Genomic DNA, 19524 nt, shown 5'->3' on the forward strand with positions numbered 1-19524 from the left:
TATGGGTGTTTGTGGACATTCTGCAGGTAATGTGCCTTTTGTGGATTGAGATGAGGGGTTGTGCTGTTCATGCCCAGCCTTGTATACACTCCTGTGTCTGCTGCACAGAAGCAAAAACCAGCGCCTCGGGCTACAGCCTCCGCACAATGCAGCAGGTGAGAGGCTCCATCACACTACCTGCTATACCCCAAGTCTGTTCTTGTCTAATGACTAGATAGTGGCATCGCTCTGCTCTACCGTACAGCCTGGCATGAATGAATAAAGCTAAAGTCACGCTCTGCTCAGTTACAACCGTCCAACATTGATTCTCATTACCAAGCAGCATTCTCTTTTGATACATTTGTACTGAATAGTGACTACTCTTCATATAGTTGGGTCTGCAGAACTCCTGCCCACGGATGGATACTTGCTGCAGAATCCGTGGCGGGTGTGCACACATGGATCCACAGCGAGTAGCGCCCATAGCATGCTATGGGAAATCAATTCTCCCTGCACACTTGTAAAAGCTAATTGCGGTTTCTGCAAGCAAAGAAAAGATCGTAGTGTTCTCCATTTTTCTGCAGATTTCATGCGGACGGCTTCCATTGAAGTCAATGGAAGCTGTCTGATCCGCATCATCGCTAGGCAATGACACAGGAAAAGCAGGAGTTTGAAAAAAAAATTGTACTACGCAGGTCCAGCGGCTCCCCGTGCGGAAAATACAGGTACGCCGCTGTTCCCCACATGGGTACTCCAGCCCTGCTGTGTGCAGGCGGTCTAACTCTGTGCCAGAAAGACACCCTGTAGGGGGGTGGGCACGGGCACCAGTTGTAATAGTTACTAAAGTTTTAATAATAAAGAAGGTACATTGTAGGTGTTGGCAGAGTCTGAAGCTCCCAGGGCACCACGGGGCGCTGATGGAGGTTTAGAATCCAGATACGATTGCATGTGTTTCTCAGCGGCACAGAGAGAAGAAATCTGTGATATAGCCACAAAAGACTTCCAGAACAGCACCTGGACTTCAGCCGAAGGCCTTATTCCGGTAGCCACAAGTCCTAGCTCGATCGTGGGTCTAATGTATCATGCTGTTAGTCAGTCATTAGACCCGCAGTCAAGCCGAAACTTGAAGCCATAATATGAATACCAAAATTCCTGAACTACAAATTGTCAGCAGAGATTTGTAGGTCTTAGTTTTTGGGGGAGGGGCGCCATGCTGGATCTTTGAAAGAAAGCCTACTTACGTCCCTAAGTAAAAATGCTCCCTTGAGTTCAATATAACCATAAGGCTTCGTTCGCGTGGCGTAATCTGCTTATCTGCCTCATGACCCTTAGATTTCTGACACGGATTTGCATTTTACAATGCTGCAGATCCACACCTCCATTCAATGGGCAGATCCATATTTAGACACCTGTCTCAGTTTCCAAATGGAAATTGCAACAAGAATTGGCATGTTACTTCTTTCTTCGTGCGATGTGGATTTACTCCCTTGCAAAATAACAGGATTCTGACAACACCTGGATTTGTCCTGCGTGTGATGTAGATTCGGCACGAAATTTCATCTAGTGAACAAAGCCTAATGGACACTAGATGAAATTTACAGATGAACAAATCACAGCCATCACATTGAATGGCTGTGATTGGTTCATCGAAGGCTGCAGTGATTGGCTGAGCAGTGGCGCTTGAAAACCAATCAGAGCCAGCGATTTCTGAAGGCGGGGTTTTTTGAACCCCTGACTAGAGAGCGCTGGGGGAAAACTACAAACAAGTGTGCCAGAGACCTGCGAGGAGAAGTGCGGCTAAGCAGACAATGCCTGCTAGGTGATGTGTTGTTTTTTTTTTTTTTTTTTTTAATGCAGCTAGGGTTTATTTTAGCGCTCAGAAAGTAGGCTTTCCTACTGTAAAAGATCCATCGCACTGCAGAAAAAACGCATTTTCATGCCATGTGTTGCAACACATAGGAAGGCTGCATAGGAAAACATGGGCTACAAAACATCGCAGCTGTATATAGCGTGCCACGATTTAGTATTCTCACAATGTAGCAGCCTACAAAACATCACTCTTGTGAAAGAACCCATTGGAAAGCATGGGCTTCACATACATGCGATTTGTAGCCCTGTCGCTTCGCAAGAAAATCGTGTGATTTTGTCGATCGTGTGAAAACGGCCTAATTCCATCTCTCTGCTCCAAAAACAGTTAGAGGAAGAAAGCCTAAACAGGGGAACACACTAGTGTGAATGAACCCTTCCTTGTGGATTTCACGTATTGCACTACATTGGGTAAAACCTGCAGCAAATGTCTGCAACAGATAAGGCTCTGTTCACACTCACGGTATACATGTCTGTTCAGTTCCGCTTACAGTTAGCGCCAAACAGCGAGAATAACAAAAGTCTTGTATCCAACTCATGATGGACACAATTAGCACTCAGCAGCCTCAGGGGCTATAATGGGGTCTTCTCTGCTTTCCATCATGCCATCTGGTGTTGTAGCGGACTGATCAGCACAGCATGCTGCACTATTTTGACCATGACTTTGTATTGAATCCACGTTCCAGAGCCTCTGATGCAGATGTGAGCAGAACAAACGCCATGCTCAAATTTTTATTTTTTTTTAATCTGCCGCATATCTTTTTTTTACTGTTTGTGAATGAGATTTGTTGTACTGTAGTGTACTTTCTAGCAACATCCCAGAAAACAGTATCTAGAATCCACACAGTACAGAATCTCTTCCTCTACTGGGGAATCGTGTTAGATTACGGTAGGGTATGTTCCCACAGCTCGGCTTCATGGCGAATTCTCCACTGCAAAGTTCCTGAAAGTCCTCAATGGTGCCGTTTTTGTTGTGAATTTCAGTGCGAAAATGCTGCAGATCTGCACTGAAAAGCCTCAGCAAACAACTGACATACTAAGGAATTAAAAACCAGACTGAGGATCATATCTGTTGTGGATTCCATGTGGATTGTTTCACACGGCAGATCTTATTACACATTTGAAGCAGAATCCGCATTGATTTTTACATTAAATTTGCGCCATAATTCGCTTCCAAAAGTGTACCAATCATTGGAATAGAAAGCCACACTGCAGTCTATATGGCACCATTTTCTTTACACATGCGGAGTTTAAATCCATTTGCGGAGAGAATAAGAAGTGACTTGTACCTTCTTGATACAGAATCAGCGTCAGGAGATCTGCATGTGGAGATTCGTGGCAGCAGCATATGCAAATCCACAGCAGAAGCCTGCAGCTCAGCCACAGCTTTCTGTTGCAGATTATAAGGCAGATCCACGTTGGATTTTTCCAATGCAGATTGTGCCATCTGAGCAAATGTATGTTCACATAGGAGAAATACTGCAGATTCCGCTGTTGTGGATGAGATTAGAAGAAATCGGGACCACATACTGTGGAAAGAATCCACAGTATAAACTGACCGGTCAATGTATGTTGCAACTTTTCAGTGCCGATTTCTCCTCTTCAAATTGGCATGTCACGTTCAGATGTTGGTCTGGATTTTGACAACTATCTGCACCACATTGAACTGCAGACAATCCTTTGTGTGGATGTAGCATAATAGATAGTATAGCTAAAATACTCCCTGTACTAACAAAGCTGGTCATAGGGAAAAACAAGCACAAGGACATCAGATTCCCAATGGCCGTCTCCTACAGCAGCAACTGTGTAGAGAAGAGAGGAAGGAGCCATTGTCATTAGTCATACATGTGCTGTGTATCAGGCTCCAGATATCTGATTTCTCCATGGGGGCTATCACCTATTATCTCCTAGTTGTGGAATAATGGCTATCTATTAGGCAGCTACTGGGAGAGCTGCTCTCTAATATATAGTGTAATCAATGCTGCAAATAACAGATCATATGTAGTGCTTATGATTCATAATTGGCTTGATTTCGGAGATCTGGCACATAATTAACTGGTCCTGAAAGATAAAATGCAGACATCATGGATTTATATATGGCCAGTGCTATGAAGATTTATGGGATGACACAACGGTAAGTCTAATTCTGCACTGTAGGGAATGGAAGTCGCAGGCCACTTATGTGATTATGACTATCACATGCATAAAGACTTAGATATGGAAAGCAACTCGTGCATCCAGCTGTGGACTTATCCTTCTTTGACAATATATAATCAAGGAATAGAGGTTTGACTATCCATCACTCCTGGCGCTAGAATGTTGTATGTCTTGTGGGGAACCTAACTTGGGATCGCCCAGAACTTGATGTATTAACGAATGTGAAAGGCTGAACGAGCAGAAGATTATTTTTATATAATAACATTTTTTATGTAATGAGTGAAAAGCGAACGATTCCTGTTCGTCGTTCAGTGGTTGGCTCATGTTTAGCCCAAAATGTTAGAATTTACTTTGCTCGGTTGAACAATAATTGTTCTGTCTAAAAGCACCCTTAAAGGCCCATTTAGACAGAACGATTATCGCTCAAAACTCGTTTAAGCGAAAGTGAGCGATAATCGTTCAGTGTGAAGCGAAAATATCACTTGTCGTTCGCGGTAGTTTAAGCTGACTTTTCAGTAAGGTTAGAAATTCACGTTGGCTCGCTGGCTTCTCGTTCCGTTGAATACTTCAAGCTCAGCACTTCTCATAGTAGGGAAGCAGACGAGAAGCCAGTGAGCTGCAAGACTTTAAATGCTTTGCGCGAGTGCTGACGACCTTAGTGGTGATATCAGCGGTCGTGCAGTCATACAAACAACTGTCGGCCCGTGTAAAACTGCCTTTACTCACGGTTACCGGCTCCCATAGGTTTGGACCTTTATATCTGCAGGGCACAGAGAGTGAATGCACATTTCCTCTGCCCTTTTACAGCTACCCACTAGAGCAACTAATTAGTTATCTGCTACCTGACAAAATGATGGAAGTCTGGGAGAAATATACCTTTACTACTACTCCTATCATCCTGTCAGCCTCGGTGATGCAACTAGCACGTCACCAGTGACATGATTTACTAGGAGGGGCCCTTATACAAATGCCAGAGTGGGTGCCATATTTGCTAACAAGAGGCAACACATCTGCTGATAGTTCAGCCTAGGTCCAGTGCAGAACAAGTCCTCTGCAAGTAGTAAGCAGGGGACCTCTGTAGAGAGGGCAAGTACATGGCGTAGATTATTAGGGTCCCTGTATAAATGCCTGCTGTAGCAGCTGCAGGTGAGGGGGGAAATTTCGGCCTGGTAATAAGAAGGAACTAAGTGTAAGGCTGGGTTCACACAGGGCAGATTTGCTGCGGAAATTCTGTCCGGAATTCCGCTGCAACAAATCCGCCTGCGACCACTAATCCCAGGCTTAGCTGGCCATGTGGACGAGATTTGTCAAAAATCTTGTCCACAGGGGACGGCCAATCCATCGCTGCAAAGCTGCAGAAGCCAGCCCTGCAGCGCGGATTCCCTGGCCGTAGCATGTGTATTTTTTTTCGTTGTGTCCGCGCTGCTCTCTATGGGAACACCGTCCGCAAGAGAAAAGCATGCGGCCAAGCTGCTCCGAAACCTACAGCAAAGTGCGTTGTTTTTCACTGTGGCAAAACCGCAAGATTTCGGTCGGGATTCTGCCCTGTGTGAACCCAGCCTAAGGGTGGCTTCACGCCTGCACTTGGGGTTCCATGTTCCTGCTCTGTTTGGGGAGTAGGAAAGGGGTATTCCCACATCTAAATGGCTCCATCTCAGGAAGGAACCGAACAGCTCTAGACAGACCTCATTGACTATAATGGGGTCCGTCCACTTTCCACGCAACTGCCCGGCTTTGAGACGGAAGAAAAAGTGCTGCATGCAGTGCTTTTTCTTCCGGTATTTTGGGTCTGACCTGTGACGGAACTTCTGACTCGAGGTTCCAACACAGATGTGAATCCGGCCTATAGGCCTGTGCAGCAGTGGAATGGACCGACCAAGGCCTAAATAGAGGTGATGGCCACATATGAGTGTGCAGTCAGGCCACAGCAGCAGGGCACCAGCCTGTGGGAAGAGATTTCCTCCTCGCAGTTACCGGGTCCAGTGAACCATGGTAAAGATGGGTGAGAGTTCGGGCACAGCAGACCAGATAGTGGCTGACTCTGTTTGTGATTCTATGTCAGAGGTAACTTGCCTGCAGAACCAAAAGTGATCTACAAGTACCCAGGTGAACCCATTGCAGGAGGTCACCACAGCGTATCATCACACCTGTATCTAAGAGGTCTCCTATGGGACTGGTGAGAATCTGTCACAGTGCTCATGTGTATACTGTCCCTTTGCAGGACCAGTTAAGAGACTGAAGGACGTGGGCATTATTCCATGGGTTATCCGAGCCTCTACTGCACTGCATGTAACGTTACAAGTACGATGGGCCTTCATATGGAGAGAAGTGTCTACGTTATGTACAGTAAGGGTTTGTTATGCTGCAAAAAAATCGTGTCATGTCCGATTGTCCGCTGCCGGCCATTACCACACACTTGGGGAGCTTTTTAGACGAGCCAACGATGATTCTTATGATGGAATAAAAGGAACGACAAGCAAAATGTTAACGATTCGTTCGGTCGTGTTTAGAGCGAACGAAAATAGTTCCGTCTAAAAGCACCTTTACACCTTAGAATGGCTACAATATCAGTGCTCTCACGTTTGCTCCTTACTAACTATGTCTTATCTCCCATCTCTTGTTTGCAGGTGAATCTGCAGAGAGCAGCTAGGAGGCTGCAGTGAACCTGCACGACCTATTACTTCACTCCCTAACTATAGGGTCAAGAGGAACAGTTTTATGGCGTAGCAGTGGTGAGTTATTACCTTTTACGTGGCCATATATGAACAAGCATTACCAGGGATCTTCTGACTACAGTTGGGGAAGACAATTAACATATTTCAAAGTGTGCCAAAGTATTGGACTACAGGAGGATTAGTGAGGAGCAGAGCAGTGTGTCCTCTATTATCAGCAGGTTGATGTCATCCAAACTCTCCTCTGCTCATCAATGTCCCGTCCTCCCCCACAACTCTAGGACAACAATAGAAACCAGTGGGGTGTAATGACTGGAGATAAGAGCAGAGTACACCCCCTGCTGTGATAAGAGCAGATGGCAGGAGCCACCCAGCTTACACATGCTAATGCACTATACAGGTACCTGCCAAGCACCTGACATGACTGCAGAAAGATTTATCTACATACGAAATGAAATGTTATGGTCCAAATACTTCATGCATTTTAATGCATATGTCACAACTGGTCAAGACCTTTCTTTGCATTGTACTAATACATGTTTGCAGTAATTTGAAGCTAGCATAGATATTTGCAATACAATGAATACCTTTGCATAGAATAAAGCATTGCTAATGTAATGATGAGATTACAGTCATTGTCATCCAGGAGTAACCATTACCACAACCTGTGCTTTCACACTAGAGGGATGATCATTCAGTGAATGCAGGTGGAGCTTGCCAGAGATCTCTTCCAGCTACCTGTCTTCCGTAGGTATTATTGTATCTTGACGCCACCAGAAGCTAGGGGTTTGACAGGAGGAACGCCCCGCTCACATCCCCAGCTCCCGATTGGGTCAAGGCTGGAAGGTCCTACCAGCGTGTGCAATGCTTGTACCCGGCCCTGCCCCCACCGGCGGCGGTGCTCTTGGGCCCCGCTGTCACAGTTCCCAGCGCCTTGCCATGTGTCCGCTCACGGCCCGGCTGTCAGTCTCCCCGTCGGCCTTCCCTCCTCTGTGCTCCTGGCTCCACTGTCCCTCTCCTCCGTGCCGGCCTCCAATGGATGGATAGATGGCTGGCTCACACCTCCGTACCCCGCCGGGTCTCAGACGCTGTCTTCTGCTGCCACGATAGCCACTGTGTTCAGGCAAGGTGGAGTAAGCCACTTTCTTCTGCCATTGGATGCATCATGGCACCTCCGTCACCATGCCAGGTGTCAGCCTGTAGATGGATGTCTTGTAGATGGATCTATAGGGAAGTCAGCTAATGTCTTCAGTGGTGCTGTCTGGCAAGTAACAGTGGGGACGGGACAGCAGAGACCAGGAGCCAATCAGCAGCTAAGGGCGTGACCGGGGCTTTACCTCCAGCTAAGGCCGGTCAACCCCTAGCTTCCAGAGTCGACATATTGCACCAGTACCCCTGTCTTCATTCACAGTGAACAGGCAGTTGTTCATACAGTGAAAAGTCGCTCATTAGTTGCTTTGTTTCAGTCAGCTAAAATGAAGCACTTAGCGACTAATGAGCGATTTCTCCCTTTGAGGGCTCCTGCATACTTGTGTTTTTCTTGTGCATTTTTTTTTCATGTGATTTTGCTGCATTTTGTTAAAGTGAAAGTCAATAGGACTCGTCATCGAAATGCGTTTTTAACATTAGAAAGTCCTATTGACTTTCGCGTAAAAAAAAATAGCAAAATCACGTGAAAAAAAATGCGCGAGAAAAACACAAGTGTGCAGGAGCCCTTACACGGGAGCACTATTGGTCAAATTGCTCAGCTGTTTAACCCCTTAGTCACTAAGTCTGTTTGTGCCTTAATGACAAGGCAAAATTTTGGAAATCTGACGTGTCACTGTAACATAGAAAAACTCTGTAAAGGTTTTGCATATCCAAGTGATTCTGACATTGTTTTTTTTCGTCACATGTACTTCATTTAGGTGGTAAAAATAGACCGATAGAATTTCTGTATATTTATTAAAAGCGCCAAAATTACGGAGAAGTTGTTAAAAAAAGTTTACATTGTTTTTCAGATTTCAACTGCAATATGTCAAATATGGGAAAACATACTGTACATATATATTTTTATATAAATTACCATCTGTTTACTTTATTCTGGAAGCACATTTGAAAAACTTTTAGTTGTTTTTTTCTTTTTTTAAAAATTTAGGAGATGTATAAGGGAGTAATTTGTTTTCCTACACCAAGCCAAGATTACAAAGGCTCATAGGTGTCAGAATGATAGATACCCCCACAAATGACCCCATTTAAAAAATACACCCCTTAATATATTCACTGTGTCATGCAATGTAGAGGTGAAAAAATACAATTTCATATTTTTGCAAATGACAGTTTTTTTTTCTATAGTGCACATGAAAACAAGGATTTGTACCCCAAAATGGATAATCCTGATTGTCCTGTATTCAGAAACATACCCATTGTGGCCCTAATATTATGTCTGGATGCACAACGGGGCCCAAAAGGTAAGAAACAGACGGTGGCTTTCAGAACAGAAATTTTACTTGAAGGTGTTTCATGCCCCATTGCCCACTTGTAGAGCCTGTGAGCTGCCAAAACGATTAAAACCCCCCACAAATGATTTGATTTTGAAAACATACCCATTGGTGCCTAGTCTGCTTACTGGACACATGGCTAGGCCTGTAATGGAGGGAACACTCTTTCGCTTTCAGGGCACAACTGAATAAATTCCAGGCCCCATTGCACACTTGTAGAGCCATCAAGCTGCCAAAATGATAAAAAGCCCCCCACAGATGACCCCATTTGGAAAACTAGACCCCTCAGCCCATTTATCTAGGTGTGTACTGAGCATTCTGGACACACAGTTTTTGTTTTTGCAAGAATTAAGATAAAGCGGGTGAAAAAAAATTCATTTGGTTTCAAAAATGTCACTTTTATGACACATTATCGTTATTTCAAGCAGGAAAAACTGGAGAGACGGACCCCCAAATTTTATAGCATTAGTTCTTCCGTGTTCAGCAATACCTCCATTGTAGCCCCAATTTACTTACAGGACACATGGCTAGGCCTATAGTGGAGGGAACACCCATTGGATTTCAGGGCACAACTGAATGAATTCCAGGCCCCATTGCTCACTTGTGCAGAAAAAAAATACATTGACTCCCTAAAAAGATTCTACCCCCTCTGTTTGGTATTTCCTAAGGCCACTCTCACACGTTAGTTTTTTACTGCGATTGAAATCACGATGTTTTGCCAATAGCATGTGTGAGAATGGCCTTAATATTAGATAAAAGCAATAATCTACAACTAGGGCAATTACAAATGCCTGGGCACATGGGGCACTGAAATCGGGTATACCTCCTCCTCCAATGCTTGCTGCAAACCAAACCCTTTTTGGGTGGGTATTTCTTGGCCTCAGTGGCAGGGATGGGGTGTAGAAAGTGTCGCTCTGTGAGCTGTCGCACCTCCTCAGACTTGTGAGCTTGAGGTGCGACTGTCTCACACAGAAGGCGCTCAACAAGCTGCTCCTGGAACTGCAGGAAGGCGAAACGTTCCCGGGGACTTCTTGTAAATTACGTAGGCATTATAGGTAGGGATCTGAATAAGGTAGATCGCTACTTTTTTGTACCAGAGCCTGGTCTTTCGCTTCATCAGGTTTGGCTGAAGCACATGGTCGGAAAGGTCTACACCCCCTCATTAATTTGTTGTAGTCTGTGACACAGTCAGGTTTTCTCTTGTCCATGGCAGCCCCTCTCTCCCTTACTGTTACTGAGGTGTCCTCGTCCAGTCGAGAGCACGTAGATATCCTTTTTGTCATTGCACTTGACTACAAGCAGTCGGTCACTTGTAAGCTTGTATGACATCCCCCTTTTCATGCATCTGGACACCAGGAGTTGTGGGAAACCTGCAGTTTTTTCTTACTGTTCCACAGAACTCTGTATTTGTGACATGAAGACGTGTATATTGGGACACTGGTGTAGTAATTGTCCATGTATACATGGTACCGCTTAAGCAAAAATGGCACAATTAACTGCCAAACAATTTTTCCATTGATGCTAACATTGTCTTGGGTATTCGGGTGATGGTCCCTGTGTTAGGGTTTGCTGCTGGGATCTGTTGTAATACATGGGTTTTCAGCAGCATAGCTTTACAGCTGGTGTTTATTGAGCTGGCTGGGTGTGGATTGCTCAAGCCAGCCAATCCCCAAGGTCTGTTGCTCATATATACCAGCACCTCTGCTAGAAGCTGTTGGCCTTTTCTCTGTTTGTTCAATGTGAACAGTGTCATGCTCCTGTGAGTCTCGGTACGTGTGGTGTGAACTGTCTCTTGCTGTGAGACCTTTATTGTCTAGATCAAGGCAAGTCCTTAGATTCCAGCGTGGGGGTTTCCCTATCGGGACGATCGCCCTGCATTGCTAGCAGGTTTCCTGGGGTTAGTTGTCTCGTTAGTGTAGGGACCCATGAGTCAACGAGGACCTGTGAAGTGGGCTTGCGGGCTTAAGTATCTTGGCCACAATACGAACTAGTACCTCGTATTGTATCTATCCCATCTATTTATACATGTGGAGTCTGAGCGTTTATTAGCCATTAGTTTGTGTCTGTCTGCGAGTATGAAGTCTGTTCCGTAGTTCTGCTGTTCGGTCTGGCTTTGCTAGTTCGTGGGTGTAGATGATGTAACGTTCATGTCTGTTTCTCAGTCATGTCTGCGATTTTCGTGTCCAGTTCGCAGTTCTGCAGTTCTGCAGTTCATGTGCCGGTAAGACTCTGCAGTATGTTCATGTCCAAGTTTGACGTTACACCCTGCCTCCATATATATTAAAAAATCACAGGTATAGCCTGTTATGCTCTTACTAACCTTATAGAATTTGACGCCATACCTGGCGTGTTTGGATGGGATAAACTGCCGCAAGGAAAGACGGCCCTTGATGCTCATCAGGGACTAATCAACTGGCAGATTTTTCTCGGGGGTATATACATTTTGAAAATATTCAGTTCGACGAGACATTAGGGGCCTCAATTTATTTCATCGATCATAGGCAGGGTCATCTCTTTGGGGGATTTGGGAATTATCAGTTAAATTAAAGAAACGCATTAGGCCCAATGTCCACGGGTGGATTCAATTTACGGAAGATCTGCAGTTTAAGCCACCCATAGGGAAGTATGGGTGTATGTTCTGCAATTTACACATGCAGATTTCTTTTCCGGATTCCGCATGCGGAAAACAAATTGCAGCATGCTCTATTTTAGTGCGGTTCCCGCACGGATGGTTTCTATTGAAGTAAATGGAAGTGGTCTGATCCGCGGCTCGTCCGCAGTTAACACTGCAGACGGGCCGTGGATTCCGTGGGAAAGCAGGAGTTTGAGAAAAAAAAAAAAGTACTGCGCATGTGCGCCGGCCAGCACTTCCGCACAGATCCGCATTGCAGAAAAAAGAAGACCTGGACAGGTAAGCAGAGTCGCCTGCTGCGGGCAGGGTCGGATTCCTCTGCGGGCTCCCACATGCGGAATCTAACCCGCCCGTGGACATGAGGTCTTAGTGTTTCAAAACGGCTCGGGAGTATAATTGCTGCAAATACAGGGGTCGCACGCACAGCACTGGTAGACCAGTAGGAGCAGACGGAAGATTTTTTTTTTTACTAAACCTGTTAACAATATGATTTCAATTTTTTTTCCATTTTTGGGATAATTGTTGAGGTCCATAGTCTGGAATAGACGGAGGTGGGTGCTCTGCAATAATTTGTCTAAGACTACATTGTAGAAACTTGGCCCGATATTGCGCTGGTCAACGTGCGCTTTCCTGCTGATGCAAGGCATTTTTCATGTGAAATTGCGACCCTCAGCACATGTTTCACGCACGCCAGAGGATCGCAAGTGTTTCCCATGGATTGCAATGAGACATGTCACATTGCACTCGCAAGCACATAGCACAGCAGGCGATGTGTTTGACTGCCCTATTGAAAACAATGGGCATGCAGCGCTTTTTTTCTTTTTTTTTCTTTTTATCTAAAGTAACGAACGCCGCCTAAAGTAATGAACGCTGACAGACAATGAGAACGAGCGTAACTAATGATTACCTGCGCACATGGATGTATTAACAAGAGTTCGGCCATCAGTTATTGAAGGTGTATGAGCATCATCAGCCATTAATATAAAATCTTGGAAAACCCATAAAATCCTCAGAGTTGTCTATTTCAACATATTTGGGAATGTGAACAACTAGGTAAAATAGAAATGAGGTATCTGTATACAACTTTTAGAAGGCAGAGGCTTGGAGAAATAACACAGAAGTGATGGGGTTTTATTTACAATCTACAGGAACATACGCAACCCATACACAAATGTCCAGATTTTCCCAGTCTGGACACACATATATACACACACAGGGGTCATTGCCCCTTTTTTACACCCTTTTATTAGAAGCATTGAGTACCCTGCATATTATTTGCAGTTATTTTAGTGCATTTATTCACACTGTCTGAGTGACTTGTTAGTTTTCTTAACCCCTTAGTGACCAAGCTTTTTAGTTTTTTTTTCCATTTTCGTTTTTTCCTCCCGCCTTTTAAAAAAATCATAACTCCTTTTTTATCCATGGACGTAGCTGTATGAGGGCTTGTTTTTTGTGGGACGAGTTGTATTTTTCAACGGTAATATTTAATGAGCCATATAATGTACTGAAAAACTTTAAAAAAATTTCTAAGTGGCGATAAAAAGGAAACAAAATGAAATTCCACCATCTTTCGGTGCGTCTTGTTTCTGCGGCGCACAAACTGCAAACAGACAGACGGACACACACGCATACATTCAATCTATATATATAAAATTGAATGTCTGTCTGTCTGTGTGTGTCTGTCTGTTTGTCCTTTATGCGCTACTACACCATTCATCCGATCGCCATGAAACTTTGGGAAGTTGTTGCGTACACTCCTGGGAAGATTATAGGCATAGTATATTTATGCTATGATAAATGGCGCGCGTGCGAGCGTCGTCGACAGGTACGCGCCCCCCCCACGTAGATCGTTCGATTTCCATCATTGCCACTAATTCTCTCACTTCCCGATATTGTAGAAGCATGAAATTTGCCACGAGCACTGATTATGTCATAAATAGGAAAAGTTACTGGGTCCCGACTCGATTATTCAATGCTAAGCGCCAAAGAATTAGCGTCCAAATTTTACGTACGGAATCTAATTCTCTCACTTCCCAATGTCATAGAAACTTGAAATTTGGCACGAGCATTGATTATGTCATAAATAGGAAAAGTTAATGGGTCCCAACTCGATTATTCAATTCTAAGCGCAAAAGAATTAGCGTCCAAATTTTACGTACGCAATCTAATTTTCTCACCTCCCAATGTCATAGAAACTTGAAATTTGGCACGAGCATTGATTATGTCATAAATAGGAAAAGTTAATGGGTCCCAACTCGATTATTCAATTCTAAGCATCAAAGAATTAGCGTCCAAATTTTACGTACGGAATCTAATTTTCTCGCTTCCCAATGTCATAGAAACTTGAAATTTGGCACGAGCATTGATTATGTCATAAATAGGAAAAGTTAATGGGCCCCAACTCGATTATTCAATTCTATACGCCAAAGAATTAGCGTCAAAATTTTACGTACGGAATCTAATTTTCTCACATAGAAACTTGAAATTTGGCATGAGCATTGAATATGTCATAAATAGGAAACGCTAATGGGTCCCAACTCGATTATTCAATTCTAAGCGCAAAATAATTAGCGTCCAAATTTTACGTACGGAATCTAATTCTCTCACTTCCTGATGTCATCTATATATATAAAAAGGAATGTATGTCTGCTTGTCTGTCCTTCTTGCGCTACTACACCATTCATCTAATCACCATGAAACTTTGGGAAGTTGTTGAGTACACTCCTGGGAAGATTACTGGCATAGTACACCTATCCTGCGAGCATCGTCGACAGTTATGCCCCCCAGACAAAGATCGTTTGATTTCCATCTCAAGCACAAAAGCAAAAGGCATTACGAGTAACGGAATGCGTGTTCAACTACAAAATGATGCATCTGCCGAACGTTTCGCAAGACAATTGCTGGATATTGAGAATGCTGAGGTAAAATGAAAGCTGTGCTGTGATTGGTTGCAATTTCTTATACTGCTGAGGTAACATGAAAGCTGTGCTGTGATTGGTTGTTATATATTATACCGCTGAGGTAACATGAAAGCTGTGCTGTGATTGGTTGTTATATATTATACCGCTGAGGTAACTTGAAAGCTGCGCTGTGATTGTTGTCATATATTATACTGAGGTAACATGAAAGCTGTGCTGTGATTGGTTGTTATATATTATACTGAGGTAACATGAAAGCTGTGCTGTGATTGGTTGTTATCTAGATATATAAAAACGAATGTATGTATGTCTGTCTTCGCAGCAACGCGCGACGGGTAAGCTAGTTTTATATATATAGAAGATATTTTATTTTTTTCAATTATTTTCTGTTGCTATCTTCTGAGTGTAATAACTTTTTTATTTTCTGTCAATGTAGTTGTGCGGGGGCTTATTTTTTGCAGAACTTGCTGTAGTTTCCGTTGGTACCATTTTGGAATACATAGGACTTTTTGATAGCCTTTTATTGCATTTTTTCTGGGAGAGAGAGGGACCAAAAAAGCGCATTTCTGCGTTCTTCATTTTTTTTCGGACGACGTTCTCCATGCGGGGTAAATAATGTATTACTTTGATAGATCGGGCGTTTACAGATGCAGAGATACCAAATATGTATTTTTGTTTTATTATTTAGATAATTTTATTATAAATATGGCAAAACGGGGGGTTTCTAAACTTTTATTACTATTTTTTTTAATAATTAGTAAAATTTTATTGATCTTATTTTTACTTTTTCTTTTACTCCCCAGAGGGGACCACAACTTGCGATGCTTTGATCGCTCTTGCAGTATGATAAATGCCATAGCATTACATCATACTGCGATCTGACAGGCAGCCTATCAAGCCACCCTACGGGGATAGCTTGATAGGCATACTGCCAAGACAGCCCTGGGGCCTTTCAGAAGGTCCCCGGCTGCCATGACACCCACACAACTCCCTGCGATCTCATCGCCGGGGGGGGGGGGGGGGGGGGGGGGGACGGGACCCCTGAATATTGTTTGGGAGATTTAAATGCCAGTGTCAGAATTGGCATCGTCATTTAAAGTGTTAACAGCCCCGATCGGCCGTGTGGCTTGTTGGGGCTGCTGCCGCTGGTGTCATCTGTAATAAACAGCTGACACCCGCGATGTATGAAGGCAGATCGCAGCGCGATTTCCCTCCATACACGTGCTGCAATGGCATGACGTAAAAACACTAAGGGGTTAATGTTGGCAGAATCACCATTGTATAAGCTGATTTTAGGCTGATTACTGGATCCTGGCATGAAGATTGTTATGAAGAGATTCTGTGGGTGGCTAAGGTGGTTACTAATTGGTTTCTGTTTTATTTTTTGCATACAATAGTAGAAACCAGTTTGAACTTTCCATACATACAAGAAGCGATTCCTTCACACTTGTAAAAAGACACTTAAAAGGTTTCCTACAATAGACATTTACCACTTATCCATCCACAATATGCAAAGAGTAGGTGGTAAACATCTGATTGTTGAGGCCTCATCATTGGGAATTCACCAATCACCAGAGCAAGGAATAGGATCAATGTGTGATCTCTAAAGGGTCAACCCCCAGAACCCTACTGGTACAGTTGTGTTTTATGTTTGTCCAAGCACAACTACATGCACAACTGTACCGTTTTACCAGATAAACATTCTGCTGATCTGTAGGTGTCATCAATGTATACTCTGGGATCTGCTCTCAGATAATGGGCTGACCTCTCCTGAGCAGTAAAAGGCAACATTTGGCAGTCACGGGTAAATGTGTTGACTTGAGTGACTTTGACTGCAGGCAGATTGTTGATGCCTGGAGGCGTCGTGCCAATATTTCTGAAACAATCACACTTGTTGACTGTTCCTGAATCACAGAATGAAGAGTCTACTTAGAGTGACTGAATCATGGAGGACATTCGACAGAAGATCACACAGCGACAGACAATATGTGGCTGATCCTAGAGGCGAGCATCGGTTGGCATGTTTTGTATCTCAGCAACAATGTGCCATAGTAGATGAACTGACCCAGCAGGGCAACAATGGGAAAGTTAGACAAATTTCCACAATGACCATGTGGCATTACTTGCATTTATTGCAGTTCAGTAGCTGAAGACCGACAAGGGTGCCCCTGATGATCCCACGCCATCGCCAACAACCCCTCGTATGGGTCCAGTAAAGATGTCAATGGACCTTGGACACATGGCAGACGGTCTTCTCGAGTGGTGAGTCCCATTTCCTGCCCAAAGATTTGGATGGCCAGACCCACATTTGGTGTAAACAGCATGAAGCCATGTCCTAGGAGTACACCGTTTGGGTTAAACAGGCCAGTGGTGGCACTGTCATGGTCTGAGGAACGTTTTGCGGGTATGGCCTAGAACCATTGGTCATCATAGCACAATCCTTGAATGGTGAGCGCTACAGTGACCTGTTGGCTGACTATTTGCACACATATCTTGAGGAAGTCTTCCCTGAGCACAGTGCCATCTTTTAACAAGACAATGCTACAAGTCATTAAGCTCAGAACATATATCTTCAAAGTGGACATCAACTGACACCATGGAAGAGGAGCCATATGGTGAGCTGCAATGTATGCTATATGTTTACAGACTTACCAGAGCCATACTTCACCTGCCAGAAATACAAGCTTGTGTCTCTGCTAGAGGAAAAGGTGCAAAGTCTTCAGGAGAAAATAGCTACATTAAAATGTATTACGGAAGATGAGGATTTTCTTGATCAGAAGAAAGTCTTAAAAATGTTGAAGGAAAAGAAATGTTCAGTGTACCTACAGAAGCCGAGGAATGGGAGAATGTGACCCAAAGAAGCAGGAGGATTAGGAGTCAGTCAGAACCATACTGCTCAGGAAACGGTACCAGGTTTTCACATAGGGAACACCACAGAGGTAAATCAAGAAATGCCTTTGCCCACAAAGAACTATGCAGTAAGTCCTCTTGGATGGAGAAAAAGAAGTGTTGTGAAAAAAGGAGAGTGGTAGTTGTGGGGGATTCCCTATTGAGAGGAACTCTTCAGTCCTACAGAGCACCACCCATTCCTATTAATACATGCAGGGACTAATGACACTGCAAAAAAGGACTTTGCAACCATCTGCAGAGACTTTAAAGACCTTGGTAAGAAAGTAAAGGAACTAGGAGCACAGGTAGTCTTCTCATCCATCCTCCCAGTGGATGGCCATGGAATAAGAAGATGGAACAGGATTCTAGAGGTGAACAACTGGCTACGTCGATGGTGCCATCAGCAAAGATTTGGATTTCTAGACCATAGAGTGAATTACCTATATGATGGACTGCTTGCTAGAGACGGGTTGCACCTTACAAAAACAGGTAAGCACATTTTTGGTGGGCACCTTGCTTCACTCATTAGAAGAGCTTTTAACTAGAACAATATGGGAAAGGAAGTGAAAGGCAAAAATATACAGCTAATGAATACATTTTAGAAACTTGCTATTAGAAGTGGAAAGAAAGAACAAAGACGAAAAATTCAGAAGGAAAGTAGAGGTACAAGAGACACCGATCACTAACTAAAATGTTTTTACACAAATGCCCAGAGCATGGGAAGCAAACAAGGAGAATTGGAGCTCGTAACACAGAAAGAGAAATATGATGTAGTAGGCATCACGGAACTTGGTGGAATGATACACGTGATTGGAACACGTCTTGAAGGATACAACTTATTTATAAGAAGCAGACATAATAAAAGAGAAGAAGGGGGTGCATTGTATGTTAGGAAAACATTCATCTGCACAGAAATTCAAACTTCAGAGCATGGGAGTTCTGTAGAAACTAGATAAGAATACAAGGAGATAACAACAGAAAGGACACTATTGTAGGCATTTACTATAGGCTGTCTGGACAAGCAGAAGATATGGATGAAATCTTTCTACATCAGATGGCCAAGCTCTCAAAAAAAGCACAACATAGTGATTATGAGAGATTTTAACTATCCAGACATTTGTTGGGAATCTCAGACAAAAGAAATGGGTCCAACAAATTCTTATCTTCTTTTGCTGACAACTTTATCATCTAAAAGGTAGAAGAGAAAACAAGGCAATCTGCTATCTTGGACCTAATTCTTATGAATAGGGAGGAAATGGTTGAGAAAGTAAGGGTGGCTGGGACCTTAGGAGGCAGTGATCATGCTATCTTTAAATTTTGGATAACAAGAGGAGGAAGACCTGAGAAAACTCAGACTTCCCCCAAGGTTGGATTTCAGAAAGGCAAATTTTAATGGAATGAGGGTAGGACGGATCTGATGGCTGGATGTTCTTAAGGACAGAAATGTAGAAGAAGATTGGCAAATATTGTGAAATGAGATTCTCAAAGCAGAGTTGTTAATCCCTAAAAGAAGGAAGAATGAGAAGCATTTAAAGAGACCAGGATGGATGAACACAGAACTTACACATATGCTAAAAAAGAAGAAAAATATGTTTCTCAAATGGAAAGAAGGAGGAATATCTAAAGAAGTATATAATGTGGTCTGCGGAAACTGTAGGGCAAGTATCAGAAAAGTTAAAACTAATAATGAATTGAGTCTTGCAACTGAGACTCAAAGCAATAAAAAGGATTTTTGGAGGTATGTCAAAAACAAAAGGAAAGTCAAAGATGCTATTGGATGTTTACAGGATGTAAATGGTGAATTGGTTAAGAATGGTTTTAAGAAGGCCAAACTTTTAAATCCCTATTTTGTATCTGTTTTCTCCCAGAAAGTAGATGAAATCTAAACTGATCTACACTGTGATATTTAATAATAAAAGAATGTGGGCTAT

The sequence above is a fragment of the Eleutherodactylus coqui genome, chromosome 11, assembly GCF_035609145.1.
Source record: "Eleutherodactylus coqui strain aEleCoq1 chromosome 11, aEleCoq1.hap1, whole genome shotgun sequence".
In the NCBI taxonomy this organism is placed as follows: domain Eukaryota; kingdom Metazoa; phylum Chordata; class Amphibia; order Anura; family Eleutherodactylidae; genus Eleutherodactylus; species Eleutherodactylus coqui.